The 16018-nt window shown below is 41.9% G+C and overlaps 1 protein-coding gene across 4 annotated transcripts in view; it reads left to right on the forward strand.

Annotated features, from left to right (window-relative positions):
- The first annotated feature begins 3989 nt into the window (after positions 1–3989).
- Positions 3990–16018, forward strand: part of PAPLN (papilin, proteoglycan like sulfated glycoprotein) — a 55400-nt gene continuing 43371 nt past the window's right edge. Inside the window, exons 1-2 of one of the 4 annotated variants that reach the window (XM_055807150.1) lie at positions 3990–4188; positions 5431–5542. The gene's annotated coding sequence lies outside the window, so the exon portion shown is untranslated. Of the gene's footprint in view, positions 4189–5410; positions 5543–8533; positions 8656–16018 lie in introns of those variants that run through there. The other 3 variants (XM_055807214.1, XM_055807044.1, XM_027795846.2) reach the window with 3 other exon arrangements.

Consider the following 16018-nt stretch of genomic DNA (forward strand, 5'->3'; position numbering starts at 1 on the left):
GCAAGCACAGAAGCTCAACCGGCAGCTGTGAAGCAGCAGGAAAGAGAAGCGAGAGATTTCTTAACCTGATCTAAGAGTAAACAGAAACCTTCAGCCACTCCAACTGAAAATCCCTGGACCAGTATTTTGAAGACCCTTTCCTTTCCTCCTCAGACTAAAACTGTGTGCTGGAAAAAAAGTATCTCTGTGGAGGCAAGATCTCAGGCGCAGCTGGAATTCTGCCCCAGAAGGCTCCGTTTTAATGAACTAAATACCTCATTATGCTGGGAGGAAAATCTCATTCCAGAATCCCTTATCAGACATCTAAGCCATAGACATACAGCAACAGCTGCCAGGATCTGGGCACCTTCTCATGCCCCTTGAGGGTTGCACAAGGACATAGCCCGGGAAAAGAACTGTCTCTGCCCAGAGCCACTGGAGAGACCTGTGCCACGAGAGTCTGCTGAGATGAACAGAAGGATCATCATCTTGACAGCCCCTGTTGCTCTGTGTTGTTCCTAATTTTTTTCTCTGTTGCACAGTGAGGCTGTGATGCTGTTCTTAGCAGGGCGTCAGCTTCCTTGCTGCCTGGCACTGGAAGACATCAGCAAGAGCTTAAGTCGTGCCTCATGCTTCCAAGTACTTGCTATCAAGGGCATGTTGGTCCAGAGGATCTTTTAATGCTATTATAGTCTGTGTTGTCCTCTTTCAATTCCAAAGTGACGTATAAGAACTGGAAAGGTTTCTATCTCAATTTTCTTTTCAGTAGCATTAAATCCTGATGACTCCATGTTTAGTATGTTAGAGTTAAAATTCTGCTGAATGTAACACTTTTTTAACCAAAGAGCTATGTTTTGGCACTGGATTTACTTTTCCTAAGCAGAAGTAACATGTATAAATAGACTGGGAATTAGGAGGGATAAATGTATGTGAGGCATGGAGGTGAGGATTGCTTGTCAGAGGTTTTGCTTTCAACTTTTCTCTCTTCTGTCTCTCATAAGCAGCATTTGGGATCGTCAGTGCCAAGCCTAGCTAAGAGCAGGTGACTTTTAACTCCACGGTGAATAGTGGAAGATCTTTGGGGGAGGTGTGGAGAGAGTGCAGAGAGAAAAATTCTGAATGTTTAAATGGAGAATAGCTGGAATAGTTCCAGGAGGATCTTTCTTCATGTTGGTTGTGATGTAGCCAGCTTCCTTCTTCCCCTCCAAAGCTTTGCTGTATTGTTATCTCTGCCTGGCAAGCTCCCCCTTCCCGGTGAGGGCTGACATGTGAGAGAAGCAGAGACGCCATTTCCCTTCCTGAGAGAGTCAGGGTCTGTCTGGCATCAGGAGCCTGGGCACACTGTGTGGGGCAGAGGGGACCAACCACACTTGAGAGCAGGGAGTCAGGCTGGGGGGAAAAGGAAACCTGGCTGCTTTGGTTTCCCTGCAGAGAAAGGCAGAGGGAAGAACAGTTCAGCAAGACCTTCTTTTACGACTTTGTCCAGCATTGGTGAAAATAATTGTAGTTTTGTCATGGATTATAAACATACTGAGATCAGGCCCAGAATTAGCTAGCTATTGTTCCTTCTCTGACGTCTCCTCTGTCACATCATCTAGGCCTGATGCAAAAGCCTTTGGAAATTACAATCTTCCCACTGGTTTGACTGAGCGCTGGGCCAGACCTTCTGAGCAGAGGGCTGCTGTTCATGTGGCAAACAAAGCACTAGGACATCCATGTGGAACAGCTTTTTCTGTGAATCACTGGGAGCTGTGGCAACGTGTTTTGTTAAATTTGTGTGATCTAGACTTTTTTTACTATTTTGGGTGGAGCAGATTGGAATATCTGGATAACATTTGGGAGGTCAGAGACTGTCCTTTATGTTTTCAAATGTAATCTGGATACAAATGACCAGCCTTGACCCTTTGCTCCTTGCTCACCAGTGGCAGCTTGGGAAGCACAAGAAATCAACATTAATCACAGTATCTGTTTGTATAAGAACTAAAAATGTTTTGTCTTGAAATCAACTCTCTAGCTCAAATCTGCTTACTGCCTGTGATTTCTTCTACTTTTTATATATCATTGAAATGTAAAACCAACAATAAAAGGAAAACAAGCAGCTGAGGGACCATCTGTTGTGGATAAGGCATTGCCTCAGTGCATGTATATGTTATTTTGGGGGGTGTGTGGGGGGTGTATGCTTGCTAAATATAATTTTTCCTGTTTAAATCCAGTGCAGCAAGGAGTGGACTAAGGAAGACCCTCCAGATCTCTCTGTGTTCCCAGGTTAATCACTCTAAACAAGATTCTCTGTGTGGCTGCCAAGTTCACCCTATGCAATATGTAAATCCATGATACAGAAAAAAGAAAATGGGATTGCAGTGTCCTTATGGTCAGTTTCTTAATAATTAGCAGGATTCAAGGTGTCAAATTTTAAGGAAAGCTGTGAGAATGATTTCATGTAAATATACTAAGACTGGGGTGGGATATTTGAAAAACTGGATGTATTATCCAATGCCAGAAAAAAATTAATACAACACCCCTTCCCTTCCAATAGAATCAGTTGTGTCCTGGTTTTGCTTACACGGGTTAAACTTGGGAGTAGTTGGGATGGTTTAAAATCAATATACATTCCATTATATGTAGGTCCTGTGGTTTTTATATGCAAATCCTTGTGTATCCAAGTAGAGTCTTAGCAATGGATTGGTGCATTCACTTGTACCCTGAGGTGCAGTGTATTGGTGCGCCTTTCACAACAAAGTTTGCATAGAATTAGTCACAGCACTTTGAAGTTGATTTTGCTTTTGGAACATCAACATTATCAGTGCATGCTGCTTTTCTTCTTTAAATGGCCTAAGGATAAAGAGCCGAAACTTGTGTGTAGCATCATCAGCTTGTTCAGAAAGTTGGCCTGAATAAAAGTCTTGCCTAATTTGGGTGAGAATTAAAATAAATATGAAGTGACAGGCTTACCATTTTCCTCATCTTGGCAAGGGATGAAGAGAGTTATCTGATTCTTTGAATTCAAAAAGCCAGTTTATCTGAAGGCTCTCTTGGAGAGCACAGCACAGGAATTGACTCGGTTGTCAAGAGAGGGGTAAGAGGGGAGGACCCAGTCAGACCTTGCATTGCGGGCTTCAGTGGCTGCACGCTGGCAAAGCGCAATGAAATTGTCTCTACTGGTAGCAGGATCGGTACGAAAGTTGTACAGGGTCAACTCCTCTGCAACAGTCATCAGCACTTGAAAGAGTTCATGGGGGACCAGGTCTCTGGAGCAGATACAGACCAGTGTTAAGAGTTACTGCAAGAAGATTGCAGGCTTTTATGCAGTCAAGTTGTACAGTAGAGCTCATTGGTGTATAATATCCTTTCCACCTTTCCTCTAAGGACTTTGCAATGTCTCCTGGACATGAAACTGAGATTTTTTTTTCCTGAAGGATTAGCAAGGGTTCATTCTATATACTGAGATGCTGTGATTCAGAGGGCTAAACGACATAGCTGTCTTGCAATAGCGAATGAGTCTGGGAAGAATGGAGTTATTGGTGTGTTAATCAGGTTTGGTAAAATCTCCGTTCAGGTTGAATCAGATTTTACTTTTCTGCCTTTTCTAAAGAAAGTAATAATAAAAAAAATCAGTATGTCAAAAGATGCATTCTTTTCAGAGTGAGCTGAATCCTTCTGTTTTCAGACCCTTGTGCAGCCAATGGAAGGATTGATAAGCTCTAGTGTCCCTGGTAGCAGTGGACTTGGTTTGACGTCCCAGAGACTCTTATTTCTTTACTTTGTCATTCAGTCATCAGCATGCTTACCTGGGATGTCAGACTACTCTTCAGTGTTATCTTGTGCTCAGAAGAATTTGAGCATATCCCCTGAATAAAATGCCCCAAGTAGCAGGCTAAAGCATGTGAATGGCTGTCCATTTCCCCTGATTAGGCTACAGCACTTATCTAAGAAACTAGATGTTAATTTGAAAACAAAACAAGGCAACCATCCCATTTTTAAGCATGTGACCCAACTATAACTATAACATCACAGATCCTTGCTCTTTGACTAAATGAGTTAAGGGAGTGTTCAAGAGCACCAGTTTGTAACGTGTCTGTATACCATGATTTCCTGAACACAGTAGTCTTCTGGGGAAGTTCAGAACTCCTAAACAAGCTGAATACAGATCCTTCACTTCCTTGGGTGAATGCTCAAGCTGCTGAGACCAGCTTCTCTTCTGGAGGTTTTGTGAGTCTTGTCTGAATTTCTTGGATGCTGTTTGAGGTGGGGGGAGAGGAAGTAGAAGAGTTAGGAGTAAATTTCCCCCCTGGAAAGAAGGAAGGGTGGGGAGAAAGTGGATTTAGTTTCGTTCTTATTTCTCACTAATTAATTCCCCCTGAGTGATCTCCCTGTCTTTATTGTGACTGATGAGCTTTTCCATCATATTTTCTTCCCCTGTCCTGTTGAGGACAAGGAGTGTGGTGGGCATCTGGCGACCAGTCAGGGGCAACCCACCACAATGCTTAAAGTGTTTGACAGCCATAAGTAGTTAGACTGGAGCTGGGTCCAGTAAAGCATGCAAATCTTTAGATAGACCTTGAAAGCAGCCCCTGACAGTAAGGAAACCGGGTGGTTTGTCTCCATGAAAGGTACTTCTGGAGTATAACAAAAGAGAAAGCAGAAGTCTTGCTACTGACCTCTGGCCATATAACTGTTGAAGTCCGTGTATCACAGCTCCTGTAGAAGTTGCTTCCTGCCAAAAGCACTTCACTGATGGGATTAGAAGGGGTATCTTGTTCAGCAGTATCCATTTACCATGCATTCTCATGCATAGTATGAGAAGTATGAGAAGAAATCTTGACTCTTTCTTCTTGATACATCACATCTGTGACACCCAGATGCTGGATGGAGCTAGTGGCAAGAGGTAAATGCCTGTGGTCCTGACTGTGTTCACTCCATAGTGTGTGTCTTATCCAGAAACAAGAATGGTCTTGAATCAGTATATTAACTTTCACTAAATGGTAGGTGTTGAAAACAATTTCAACACAGGAATCATGTCCTTTCTCCCAGAGGAAAGGTACACACACAAAACTTTCTGTGGAACTACAGCGCAAAGGTTTACTTCATATTTGCGTTGCCTTTTTCCTGGTAAGGACTGGCCTCAAGTTCAAATCCCACACTAATAGGTTCTGATTTTGTCATGTCTCTGCTGGAACCAGGAAGAATGAGCAGATTTTTCTTTCCTTTTGTTAATAAAAGGAGTTTCATCAATGTTTCATGTTGCTTAGTTGTGGTAAAAGTCTGGTCAATTCTTGTTTTATTTCAGTGTCTCAGGAGGTTGTCTATTAAGTCTTTATGGGGTTAAAAATGAATCCAGATGTGTTTACACAGTACTGCTTTAATGAAGTAGGCACAGCTGTTTTTGGATGTATCCTGGCTTGATTCCAATATGAGCAGTCACATTTTCCCCATCTCTGTACTCCCTTGTAGTTTTAACTATCAACAAGTACACAAGAACCACAAGAACATTATTAAGCTCAGTATTTCCAAAAAAAAATTCACTGAGGATCCTGCTGCTGTGAGAAGAAATCTTTAAAATCAGGTATTTATAAATTCATACGGAGTGGTGGGGGTTTTGTCTACTAGGTTTTGAACTTTTGGGATTGGATTTCAAGCCTTTTTTTCCTGATGATACAGGCTAGAAGTTTTAAACTGATCTGAAAATGTGGTTTATTCATATAAGGTGAAGGGCTCAGGTTTTGGTTTGATCAAATATTGTGAGGCTTAGGGTATAATGTGGCAGCTGGCAGGATGGCAGTAGCCAGTGGCCAGCTGAAGTGTGGGTGGATAAAGAAAAAGCACGCTCTGATGTAACTCCTTTCTGATTGAAATGGAAGGCCTGCAGCTTGGCTGAAGGCCCGGATTTATTTTCTTAAAGGAAAATTTCCATTTAAAAGGTAAGACAGTAATTTCTATATTCTTAATTAGGCATTAACAATGTCCAATTTTTGTCTCTCCTGACAAGGGGAACATAGGTAGCCATAAGTCAGCACCACTATTAGACATTCTTCTGGGGTGTGTTGACTCTTTCAACCTTTTGGGGTTTTCCTGCTTCTTGGTGGAGGTGTTGCCATTTTGTGTTGGTTTCCCTGTTAGGGTTTATCCTTGTTTGTTGTGGCAGAGTTAGCCTGGGCACAAAAGTACAGGATTGCTTTTGCATGTGGAAGAGATGTGACTTTTATTTGAGCTCTGTCCCCTGTGGGATGTGTAATGGTAGGATTTGAGTACTGTATAACTTCCGTGGCTAGTTGCCAGACAGGGATCGATCAGCAAAGATTGATGAAAAAGAGCTGTAGCCCTAGAATAAAACTACTTCTGTGTCACCTGGTGCATTTATGAGGCTGCTAGAAACTCTCCTTTCCATTTGGAGCTCTGTGTGTTTAGGCTTGTCAACAGTTGCCAAGGGTAGTTTCTTTTTATCCTCTAAAGCAGTAATGTGGTTAAGCAGAGAGTAGTGATACCAGTTCTGGAGATTTCATTGCGCATCTTGATGTCTTCCTTGGAAGATCCAACACGTGGAGTTACCTGAAAGTAGAAGCTTCATCTTCTCTTTTGAAAGCAAGTTTCTATTTCTTATGGTTTCAAATGAACTACTGATGAAAAAGGATTCTAAAACTGGAAGGCAAATAAAAAGACAAACCCAAACTTAAGACTTTAAAGATATTCTCATAATCTTGGAGATCTCAGTTGTAATAGGGTTGAAATGCTGGTAGCTGTTATAATTGTTGGACCAGAACCTATTTATATAGATCAGTGGTCTCTGTATTTCAGTATTTATTTGTTTTATACTAAGCAGAGGACAAAATCAAGGGGGGTGGTGATTGTCTGTTTTCAAGATAAAACAGTAACAGCAACACATAAGTTGTTACACAACAATTTCTCGTATCCACATGATTAAGAGCAGAAATTTTTCCTTGTAATGCATCCAGCTAGATTCCTTTTCCCTTAACGGTTTTCTGTTCCTGAATCGTTCCTTTGTGGGATTTTTCAGAGGGTTTCTGAGTTGCATGGCATTTATTAGAGGAAAAAATAGAGAAACCTGAGCTGCCATTGTCTTTGGTTAAATTCAGATCTGTATCCAAAGCAGTGGTATTTTCAGACCTTAGGGATCTCATTAACTCTGCCTAGGGCCAGATCTAGCTGTGAATTGTATTTAAGTTCAAACTTTCTTTGGTCAAAAGCATATCCATGAACTGTGATCTGAGTTTTAGGTTTAAAGTAAATGTTAATTATTATTTTATTTATTTATTTATATATTTACGGTTCAGAATGATGCGAGGGGTCCCTGTGAGTGAGGCCTGGCCCAGCCCCTCGGCCGCGGCACCCTGAGGAAAACCTTGTTAAAGGAGGGTGAAACACCACGAAGACAACGAGATGTGAGGGAATGAAATGTGAGGAAGGGCCCTGGGAGCACGGAGGGCAGGGAAGGAGGGAGCTGCAGGCATGGGATTGCCCTGCAGCCCCCAGAGAGGAGGCCTGTTCATCCTGAGGGACCGCAGCCCACAGCAGGGACTTGTGCTGGCGCAGAGGAGAAGCATGAGCGGGAAGGAGCGGCAGAGGAGCCGCCATGGGCTGAGCAGAACGCCCCCCCCACCCCATCCCCGGTGCCACCCAGAAGGGGCAGAGGAGGTGTGTGATGCAAGAAAATGTAGTGAAAACCGTAAAACTCTACAGGCAGGAGTTGCATAGATAACAGGAACCATCAACAGGCAGGCAGGAGCCTCACTGGCTGCAAGAGAAGGTCTGGAGCTCGGCCCACTCAGCACTTCACAAGGGACCCTTAGTACAGATGTAGGTGAGCTCCACAAGAATGTACATCAGTAGCCTTCTGACAAGGATACTAATTGCTAAAAGAAAAACTACTGCAGTGATAAGGCTCAAGGACACTAGGATAAAATAATTGTGGTAGTGGGAGATCACGACCTTCTACTCAAATGCCCGCCCGCCCCGCCCCAAAAAGAGTGAATCCCCGGCTCGGGGAGCATGCCCAGTAAATTTAAAATGAACTGTACATTTAAATTGAAGTGAGAAAGCAACTAACCAATAATTAGTTAGTAGGTGTAGACTTTGGGCAGAACTAACCCACTTCACTGTATAAGTATGTATTGTGAGTACAACTAGGTGTGCAAGTTACGAGGAGCGATCCCCCTTGCACCCGGTGCTGCAGTAAACATACCTGCTTTGTAACTTGGGATCCTGAGTTATAGAGTTCAATTCTGCACGACAGGAACTTACTGAAAATGAATACAGAGGGGATCTGTAACTGTCTTCTAATGTGCTGCCCACAGCTAAAATAAAATAGTTACAAAGGGCCCCACCCCTGCAATAACTTAAGGCACAATTTAAAGTTAATGTGTATGCTTACACACAGGCTACAGGAGCTAGAAACAATTCCAAAGCATGCACACACGCATGCATGCCTACAACTCTGACTTTCCCAACCAAAAGCAAAAACTCCTGTGAAGAAACTTAGAGGCTGAAGGGGTTAAATGAAATACAACTCTCCTTTTCCTGTGCAGTAAGGATCAGTAACCAAATAGAAGCTGGAGAGCAGAGAGCTTAATAGCCACTGTTGGAAAGTGAGTTTGGGGGCTTGGCTGCAGAGTGGTGTAAGTGTAATCTTTTGCATTCACCTTTCACAGGTACACACAGAAGGTAAGAGTTGGTTTTGTGTTCTGGGCTGTCTCCTGATCCCTCTGCCTGGATATCTATTTTCTATTAGTCTTTACAGTGCTGTTTGTGCTTTTTTAACTGTTTTTTATTTCCCACCTTTTTTTCTTTCAGTTAAAAGAGTACAGGGGAGAGGAGAGACCAGAGTCCTTATGACTGCATAATTTTATTTCCTAGGTGGGAGGGAAGAAGCCACTCTATGTATTTGGTGAACATTAATCCCTTTCACCTGCAGTGAATTACACTGAGACTTAATATAATAAAACTGCTGTTTCTGATGTTGTGTTTGGGGGGAGCAGGGGAGCAGAAGGTACCAGTTTCATAGGACGCTGGACGAGCCCACTTGGGTCAGACATACATGCTCTGCCAGAAAGAATGCGGAAACAAGACAAATGTTAGCAGAGAGATTGACTGGAGAAACATTATTTTTGCTGGTAGGAATAAGAGCCTGTCCAGGTGCTAAGACTCTTGTAGTCACTAACTGTCACCCCTGGAGTGCTCAGCTGCTTCTGTTCATGTGCTAGCAGGTGCTAAGGGGAGGGACTGTCTCCTGATCAGTCTCCCATTGCTTTCAGGTGTGTGAGCATCCATCTGGGAGGCCCGGCCAAACGATGCTGTTAGTGTCAACAGATGTGTTTGTGAAAGGGTTGGTTTGCAGGACTGGACCTCTTATCCCTGAGGAAGTCCAATGCGTGAGACAGGCCAGGAAGGCAGTGTCAGGGACCTGTCCTGGCATGGAGATGGTAGTGGGCTGGTAGCAATGTGGAAGAGCAGATTTTTCTGATGCCCTGGCGTTCCTTGTTGTGGTCACGTGGAGATAGAAGAGCACTTGATTTAAAACCTGAGTTTCAAAGCTTTGATGAAGGTAACATTTTTTAATAGAGTTCCTAGGACTAGGAATAACTGCTGTTAGTACAGGAGCTGAGGGAGGTGGTGTGTTTCTTTAGCTCTCTCTGTAGAGACTCTAAAGAGGGTTTGTAAATACCTTTGCTTATTACTTTTGAAAATGTCTTCGCATCACTTTCAGTTAGTTTTATCCCTTCTGCAGTGTACTGATGAGGGCCCTTCAACAGCTTCTCTGTAAAAGTTGGCTTGCAACTTGCATGTTTTCCTCCTGGCTTCTTAGAGATATACCACCCCCTGCAATGCCAGAGCATTTCCCAGTCTGTAGATAGAGCAGCCATGAAAACCCATTCTTTCTGAGGTGCAGCATGTTGATGAGCCAATGTGCTAAGCAGCTGTGTGTGTTGGAAAACCTCATTCTGGAATTTTAGGACAAATGCTCTGCTGTTAGAGGGAGCAAAGGGAGATGTTTGTGATGTACAACAAAGTTAGATAGGACCATGTACCTTTGGCATGGCACTGGCTTAAACTAATATTTGTTCATGTTGGTAAATGGGATGATTAATGAAATGCAAAAAATATAAAACAAAGCAAACTTGCTGTCTCTGGAAGTTTTGCTTTCAGCATATTTTTCTGTCCGGTGTGAGACAATTAAGACTTCTTTTTCAAGCATATTTTCAGGTTCTCGCACACTGTGGAACATCCTGACACCTCAGAGGTTTTTGTTTTTAAAATATTGTGCTTTGTGAGTGTTAATGCTTGATGGCTTCACAGAAGTGCTGGAGTTGGGATAGTTTCTTTGTAGCATTTGCATATTCCAAATCTGTTCACTAGTAAACAGTCCACTCTGGGTGTAGCATTTGAGAAGAGCTGTGTGATGAATGATTTGAGGTGTTTTTCAAGCAAGGATGTAGGTTTTTGTTTTCTAGTCTCTCTATGTATATATATTAAAAATACTAAGTATAAAACTAAATTGTCTTATTTTTAAGGGAAAGTAGCAATGATTATGCTATAGAGAAGTTAGAGAATGGATGATCTCAAATGTTGCTGATGTTGTGTAGTAACTTCTGGTACAGATTGTGTATCTTTGTTTTGGGGATGAGCTCTTTCTCAGATCCAGCTATTTACCAGCTTGGTAAAAGAGAACGCTGGTAGAGCTCATCTAATCTAGTTGCTTCAGGGATTATTTGCCTCACAAATTAGGCACCAAGATTCAGTTGGGGTCTCTGTGAATGGCAATGCCCTAATTTGTGAAAGGGTTTAGGAAACAGGAAAGTAGTTATGTTATTGCTACTGGTTTTCTTGGTAGTACTTGAATTTGAGTTAAAAGAGCAATATATTGTTCTAAAGTAACACAGATGTTCTGTTAAAATAAAGAAGCTCGGGGACAGAGCCTCTCATCTTGATTGAGGGCCTCGTCTTCTGAAGTGCGGTGTAAATATGGTGGAATTCTGTTCTGTGCCTCAGAACAGGTACGGCTTGGGCTGCCAGAAGGCTTTCTCTTTGTTCAGAGGGAACCTTTAAATGTTAATAAAATGCTAACCGTTTTATTAGTTGATGTATGTACCTTGTGACTTACCAATACACAGCAAACAGATAGCTTTTTTATAAGAGGATGAGGGCTGCTGTTTTGTATAAGAGCAGCACCTAGAATACATAGGATGCAATTACAGTAGTTCTCACAATTCATGTTATAGGCTCATCATTAGCTAAGTGAAGGGGCGTATGTTCTAGTCGTATATTGATGCTCAGTGAACTCTGGAGAAAATAAGTTGCTTTGCTGTTAGGTCTGTGGGAAGGATTATACAAAACTGATGATAAACCGCTCAGTGTACCTAGCATAGCTACTAAGCCTAGACAGTGATGGATGATTGCTCTGATCCAGTACAGTGATTTGCAGCTATGTCCATGATACGATGGACTTGTCAGAAGAACTTACTTCACTGGAAATGATACTCTGCTGGATACAGTTTCGCTGTCTCATTTTTTAACACTCTTGGATCTGAAATGTGATTTGTTGTAGTCCCATCTTGTCTTGGACAATGAATAATAATGAGGTTTAGATGTTTGAGAAGGGACTTTCATATAAAAGGATTTGAGTGGGTATTTACTCATATTGAACAAACCACTTGTTTATGCTTTCTCATGCGGTAACAAGCTCCCCTTCTTGACATGCAGACATGATGTGCAGAAAACAAGTACCATCCACGAATTGCTTATTTCTCTGCCTAGCCCTTAAAGCAGTAATTGGAAGCTCAGGTTTGGGCATCTGTGGGAGAAACCAGCTTCAGAGCAAAGAACTAATTTATTTTTAGATCACACTCTTGTCATTTTGCTGTGATCACACAGATGAGCATGTGCTTCCTTTGAGATCTCTCCAGGCACTGCATTGTGATCACACCCTCCTAAGATCATTTTTTGAGAAGTTAATTTGTAGCGACAGATGAAAGGTGCTAGGGCTGTATCTTTAGAGACTGCAGCCCTAGTTCCACTTAGCACACATTCTGCCTCTTAAATTTGATAGTCAAAAGTTACGGGGTTGGGTTGTTACTTCACACACACGCATGCACACAGACATACACACACTTTTAATTTCTTTTAGTTCTCCTCACGTTGGTCGTCTTTCCCTTGTAACGTAAGTAAGCCCACTGACTTCTCTCAGGGAATTCCTGCTTCATACCACTGAAGGTATGTCTGCGTGCCTTCATGATACCTACCTGCAAACCTACATGACAGTCAGTAAGGGTGATTCCTTAGGGAAGAGGTGTAACCATACAAGTGTGGCATGCTTGGCATGTTTACAGACATATATATATATAGTTAAAACTGAGTTACTGTTTGTTTGTTTTAAAGCTATCTTAAGTTCCAGAAACAATGTAGAGACAGCAGCAATCAAAACCCACATGAGGCTCAGGGTAAATACTCATGTTTTCCTGTCTGTGTTATTAGTGCACAAGCAAATTTAATTGAAGGTAACACGGGTGTTTCCTATATATACCACAAGCATGCTGTTGAACGTGGTGCTAACGTCCTGTCAGTGAAGAGAGACGTAGATCTTGCAGAGGCAGAAAATAATTTCCTTTTGAGATAATGCTCATTTTTTATTTTTATTTTTTTAACCCCTTGCACAGAGCAGAAGATTGCCATATTTATATTTAGGATGGAATGAAGTTAAATAAAATTGGAAGTAATTTTCCAGCATGGAAATGATTTATTGTCCTAAAGATTCTCCAAAATTTTAATTGGAAGGGATTAGTCTCAGCTGGCTAACATGTTTGTAAACAGCAGCAGTGTTCAGTGTTGGGTAATATTTCAGCTCGGGCTAAATAACTCATGTAAGTGAAGCTTGAGCTGTGACAGGATAGTAGTAGATGTAAAGGGTTGTTAGCCATTCCTCTTCAATTATGTTAGTGTTTGGGATGTTATATCCTTGTCATGTATTTTCTATAGGCAGTGTGCGGCTTCTTGTTGCAATGTTAATTATCTAAATAAGTTTGTGTGCACTTGTCGTTATCCCCACGTGCTCCCAGATTTAATTAACAGCTAAGCACAGCGAGACTACCAAAATAGAAGGCAGAATCCTGTCTTTACTCCTTATAATAACTCTCCAGCTGCAAACCTAATAGTGGAAGGCTGGTTGCAGAAAAGTGAATCTCGGTATTACTAGGTCGACAGAAAATTGTCCTCATGGAATACTGTATTAGCTCCTGTAAAGGCCTGGCATAGTGACCCCATTTACTTGGAATGTCCTGCTTCACTGACCTAAACCTTCGATACTTCACTGTGAATTTTGGAGAGTGGGAAAGAAGGTCTGCCTCTTCCCCACCCCTCAGTAGGAGACGGCCTTGCTAGAACTTCTGTATGTTTCACAGTCTGCTCTTGCACCTGATGATGTTTCAGCTGCACTTTTGTGTGATTTTTGGTATTTAGATTAAAACTATATGACAGAGGCTGCTGTAGCTTCCCTGGGTGTTGCTGAACTTGGCATTGCTGTAGAAATCCTCTGTAAAAACACTGTCAGTCTGAGTCAGCCACAGTAAGTGATGGCCTGGTGCAGGTTCATGTGCCTGTTAGGAATCAGGCTGAAGGCTGAGATGAAAGCCTGTTGATGGAGCATTCTAGAAGATCCTTGTATGTTACCGCTACTCAGTTCTCCAGCCGGCTAGTGCTCTGCTGCTGTGCTCTTTAGTAAGCTTTTGTAACTTGTTTTCATTTGATAAGGTGAATTTTAAAGTTACTCTAACTGAAAGTTTGTTTCAGCATCTTCAACTCCTAGCATGTATTTAGAGTGAATTAATAAATCTGCATACCAATGGTAAAGATATCTCTGTAAAACTTACTTGGACAACTTGTGTCTTGTTTTTCTTTCTTCTCTCTCCTTTCCCACTGAGTCTTTTCAACCATTCTTGTATTTAAACACATGCTTATAAATATTTATCCCTTCCTTTGTATATAAACAGCTCTTTATGAATGTGGCTTATCATGTGGTCAAGGCAAAGGAGATTCAGCATCCTTCCAGTTCAACAGGCACATGCACATCAATTGGCTTACCTGCCCTAGCCCAAGGGACATCAGGCCCAGGATTTTCTTTGGAAAAATGTCAAACAAAAGATGGTTTACTATAGTTGGGGAAGAAAACATGCATATTAAGAAGTATCTTGAATATGGTATCCTTTGCCTAAAGGTGTAGTTGCTAAAAGCTAAAAGACTTTGCTCTGAGTCAGTGGTTAAAAAAGTTTATGCCGGTGGATAACTGGGCAACATATCATCATCCTTTCTGACCTCCCACCTCCTTCAACCAAACGTCTAAAAAAAATAACAATTGAGTGAGACATTAAAGGGAGGTGGAGCTGGGAGTGGAGGAAAGGAAATTCTGAAAAGGTACAAGTAGCAGGATCACAGTGGCAACTTCTGCTTTAGTGCTGGATGTGCTAAACTTTACAATAAGCAATTTCTCTCTATATTGCAGCAGGCAAATATTCATTGCCAGGGTGGCCAACCTGTGGTTCACAAGCTGTGAAAAGGCAGCTTCTGTGTCAGAGCTACCTCAGATGGGAATAGATCCACACTGGGTAATTCAAATCCCCAGCTGGGAGACAAAATGAACTGTAAGGGCCTGCTGAAGCTAATATTGCTGGCTGGCTTTGCCACTTACCTGCATGTCCAACTAAATCTTATCTGGGAATAGAGAAGTGGGAAGCCTGAAGGGGTCTTTTTATCTTCTAACCTATGAACCAGTCCCTGACCCACGTATGTGGTACGTGTCTTTGGCCAAAGGATGATCTAGAAATGTGGTTCACAGGAAAAAGAAGACTAGTCTGTCTTAAGCGCTAAACAGAGAAGAACCACATAGCACTGGCTGTCCAATTATTTTCAAAAAGAATAGAGAAAACCCCAGACGAATAAATCTGTGAGCAGTAGAACGCATGAAACCTGTTTTATTCTGATGTTGTGATCTGGTTCTGTAGTGTCTAAACAGCTTAAACTCTTGTTTAAGCAAGGCTTAGTTATTTGTAACATCTCTTTCAAGTTTGGATTCCCTCCTGTTGGAAAGAAAAAACTAATCATCTTTTCCCTCAAACAAAAGTTAACTTTATTGCTTTTGAAACCCAGATATTAGCCAGCCGATTTAAAGTTACTTTTACATATATATATATATATACACACACACAGGGGGTGTAGGTCTTGTTTACCTAGGAACATGGATATTGAGAGGTTATTTGGAAAAGAGGCCAAGTTTAAGTAAGCAATCTTGAACCTTGTTTGTGCATTGGAAGGCAGAATTTGCACACACAAAGTAAATATAGGAGTCACGAAAACTATCCTTGATTCTAAAGCATACTTCTGGTTTTAATGAAGATTTGACTGATCTTGCTAAGCCTGCCAGGCCTGGGATAAGAGTTTGTAACTAAATAAAATATTTTTACAGCAGTTCACTGTTGGCTTCACTATAGAGAAATCTCCAAGACTGCCCATCTGTCTTCTAGACCTTCTATTTGTTAAGGCAAGAGCTTCTTGTGGCAATTCAAATTCTTGTGGGTTCACTGTTAAGCCCTGAAATAAGGATGCTTATCCCAGTTTCCAGTTGTGCTGGAGTTCTTGTGTTCTGTCCAGAGTTATGAAATTCCATCCATCTCCTTTGTGGCCCTCTGACCCTCCTGTCGACAGTGCCAGGAAGAAGCAGGTGCTGTGGAGACAGCTCAGAAAGGGCACCAGGACATCCTTTCAGAAGTTTCTGAAATTTCCACAAACTACGATTTGATCCATACTGGTTTGGAATAGAAATAAGGGTCCTGAGCTTGTAAAGTCAGATTCAAGTTTGGACTCCTCCAGTGTTCAGAGGAGCTTGAGTCAGTGTCTCTTAGAGAACACAGCTTCATAGTCCAGGTCTGGACTGACTCCTTTTGAACAAGCTTACAGATGGCTGGAACCAGCCACCACCTCAGCCCTTCTGGTCATCTAACCTGAGCAGCTAATGCCAGATGTGGTTGGCTAGACAATCTGA

The sequence above is a fragment of the Falco peregrinus genome, chromosome 1 (assembly GCF_023634155.1).
Source record: "Falco peregrinus isolate bFalPer1 chromosome 1, bFalPer1.pri, whole genome shotgun sequence".
Lineage (NCBI taxonomy): Eukaryota > Metazoa > Chordata > Aves > Falconiformes > Falconidae > Falco > Falco peregrinus.